Source organism: Peromyscus californicus, unplaced genomic scaffold (assembly GCF_007827085.1).
Source record: "Peromyscus californicus insignis strain IS unplaced genomic scaffold, ASM782708v3 Scaffold_15__1_contigs__length_86483966, whole genome shotgun sequence".
Taxonomy (NCBI): domain Eukaryota; kingdom Metazoa; phylum Chordata; class Mammalia; order Rodentia; family Cricetidae; genus Peromyscus; species Peromyscus californicus.
The window spans coordinates 15,707,972-15,711,423 of NW_026294447.1; the positions used below are offsets into that span (position 1 = coordinate 15,707,972).

The window sequence follows — 3,452 nt, forward strand, 5'->3', positions numbered from 1 at the left end:
TGCCTGGATGCCTCACAAACAGGTCAAGCCAATCAACTGTCTCACCCATTCAGAGGGCCTGATCCAGATGGTGACCCCTCAGCCATTGGTTCATAGTTCATGTGTTTCCATTCGTTTGGCTATTTGTCCCTGTGCTTTATCCAACCTTGGTCTCAACAATTCTCCCTCATATAAACCCTCCTCATTCTCGCCAATTGGGAATGGGGGGTGGGCGGGGGTGGGGGGGGAGGGGGAGGGGGGCCGGAGGGGGAAGAACAGGGGAATCCGTGGCTGATATGTAGAACTGAATTGTATTGCAAAATAAAAATAAATAAAAAAATAATAAGTTAATTAATTAAAAAAAAAAGATACCGGTAAGCCACGAGCCATGTGGCAACTTATAGATTAATAGAAATGGGTTAATTTAAGATATAAGTACAGTTAGCAAGGAGCTTGCCATGGCCATACAGTTTGTAAATAATATAAGTCTCTGTGTGTTTACTTGGTCGGGTCTGAGCAGCTGTGGGATTGGCGGGTGAGAGAGATTTGTCCTGACTGTGGGCCAGGCAGGACCAGGAAAATTATAGCTACACCCTACAATGAGCAGATGAGAGCCTTTAGAAAAGGACCAATGGGGGTTGTTAAGGGTCCTGGAGCTGAGAGTAGTCCAGTCAAGGACCGGCATTGTGGGACTGCCCCATTCTTCTCTTCTCCTGGCGCTGCATGCCCTTCCTCAGGCGACCACAGATGTCTTTAATTCTAAAAACCGGGCCATTCAGGTGCAAAAGAATACCCTGGGTAAAATGGTATCCAAATCTATCACCATCACCCTGATTGATGACACCAGCAGCAGCGAGGTGCTGGATGAGCTCTACAAGGTGACCAAGGAGTACACCCAAAACAAGAAGGAGGCAGAGAGGGTCATCAAGAACCTCATCAAGATGGTCATCAAGAACAACAGTTCAATTAAGACAAGGTGGTGCTGATGGAGAAGTTCAAGAAGGTTCACCAGCTTGCCATGATGGTGGTCAGCTTCCACCATGTGGAATACACCTTCGACCACAACGTGCTATCCAAGCTGCTGAATGAGTGTCAAGAGCTGTTGTGGGTTTTTTGGCTGCCTTGTATAATCCCTTTGGAAAATTTAAACCTCACTTATAGAAACTTTGCAATGGGATCAACAAAATGTTGAATGAAGAGAACATATGAGCTCATGACATAAGCACTTGGCCAGCAGTGGTTTATGTGGAGACAGAGCATTGTTGACTCATGAAGGGAAAACAGAGAATCTTTTGAAGATCACATGTGATTCAGAAAGGCTTGGCCTGATACAACCATTGGACATCAATGGTAGTACTTTTGTGTGGCTTGTTGTAGTTGTGGGGGAGAAAAAGAATATTGCCAAGACTTCTGGCTGAAAACATCTTAATGAATGTCAGGATGTCGGAAAAATAGACGGTTGGTAATTCAAATGTAGAGTGACACAAAGACAGATGAGCGTGGCTCCAATAGGTAGGACTTTTTGTGTTTTAGGGAAATTGTGTTGGTGGCCCATTGGATATTTCTAATATGTACAAAGTTGTGTATCTTGCCTCATGTTTATCTTTTACTATGTCTGTGTATCTCTCTTAAAATGCCAAGGACCTCTCTTTGGTGTCATTGATCCTTTTGAAACAATTCTGTGCTGTGGGATGGTCTGTATGTCAAATGTGTTGCTGATTGATCAATAAATAAATCACTGATTGGTCAGTGGCCAGGCAGGAAGTATAGGCGGGACAAGGAGGAGAAAAAACTGGGAAGTGGAAGGCTGAGTCAGAGAGACACTGCCAGCCACCACGATGAGAAACAGCATGTGAAGATGCCAGTAAGCCATGAGCCACGTGGCAAGGTATAGATTTATAGAAATGGATTCATTTAAGCTGTAAGAACAGTTAACAAGAAGCCTGCCACGGCCATACAGTTTGTAAGCAATATAAGTCTCTGTGTTTACTTGGTCGGGTCTGAGAGGCTGTGGGACTGGCGGGTGAGAGAGATTTGTCCTGACTGTGGGCCAGGCAGGAAAACTCTAGCTACAATTCTGCTTCCTGGTCCACTCAATTCTATTGCTACAGGTTGTCATTGACATTCAGGAATTAAATCTGAGGCCATGGAATTGAACCTTCAGGAAAGCAGAAAACCAGTATCTGAAATCATGACTGTGGAAATGAGTAATACATCTATTTTAAGAGTGTGCTTTTGAAACTGAGTTGTGCTTTTTAGTACCATCATGATAATTAGATTCTCAAAACTGTAGTGGCATATCATTGCCTTGAAACACTTGCTTAGGGCTGCCTGTGATGTCATCTTGAGCATGTGTTGACAAATGTCTCTGGTATTAATGTCCATTTCACACATAGGAGAAAAAAATTCTAGATCGGCTTTGATATTGAAACAATAAAATATAAGTAGCATGAAAAAAAAAGGAAAACAGTCTTGAGTTTAAAGATGAACTCATCATACTAATTTAGGGGAGTGAGCGATGAAAGGATAGGAAGGCTGTTGCTAAGTAATGTAAGAAAGATGGATGCATTTCAATGTTTAATAGAGATTGATGAATAAAGGACATTACTTTTTATTAAAAAAAAAGAAGACCAATGGTCATGTCATCTATTTGGGGTTGCCTGTTATGTATCACCATTTGTGTGTTTTCTTTTTTCAAATATTTCATTTTGCCTAAAGAAGAAACACTTGATAGAGTGAATAAATAGGTTCCAGAACATCTAGAAATTTAGAACACACATCCCAGGGCTGCGTAGCAAATCATACTGTTTGATGATATTGAAATAACCAGGGCCTTCCTGTTTTTCTTTTTTTTTCATTTTTTTAAATATAAGTTGAGAGCTTATTGCTTTGAGTTCTTCCAGCATAAGAATAGGACATATAAAAAGGTCTATGCGTTTGAAACAAACTAGTTTTGTCTACTAGGATAGATTGAGTGTATACCAGAGAGTTTATCTAATTTCAGGATCCACCTGCCTAGTAAGTTACCTAGAAAGTAAAAGAAATTATACCAAAACCTAGGGCTTCTATGTCATGTCTGGTCCTGCCTATCATTAATTTTTCACCAATTAATAACTCGAGTTAAGGTACTGTAAGATGTCTCTGTTGGTAAGGAATCTGCCTCACAGGAATGAAGACCTATGTTCAGATCCCAATAACTACATAAAAAGACAGGCATGATGATATATACCTGTCACCCCAGTACTAGGGTACAGAGATAGGTGGGACCCTGAAACTCACTGACCAGTCAACTTGACCCAATCCATGAGCTTCAGGTTCAATGAGAGAACCTATCTCAAAAACATATGATAATAAAATAATCAAATAGTTATCTAGGAACGATATCTAAAGTTCACCTTTACCTTCTGTGTGCACTTACCCACTCACACACAAAGGCCCCACATACACGTGTGTACATACCTATACTAACATAG

General features: G+C 41.1%; 1 pseudogene; it reads left to right on the forward strand.

Moving 5' to 3' along the window:
* Positions 1-713: 713 nt before the first annotated feature.
* LOC128110462 (tumor necrosis factor alpha-induced protein 8-like) lies at positions 714-1,188 on the forward strand (annotated as a pseudogene).
* Positions 1,189-3,452: the final 2,264 nt, after the last annotated feature.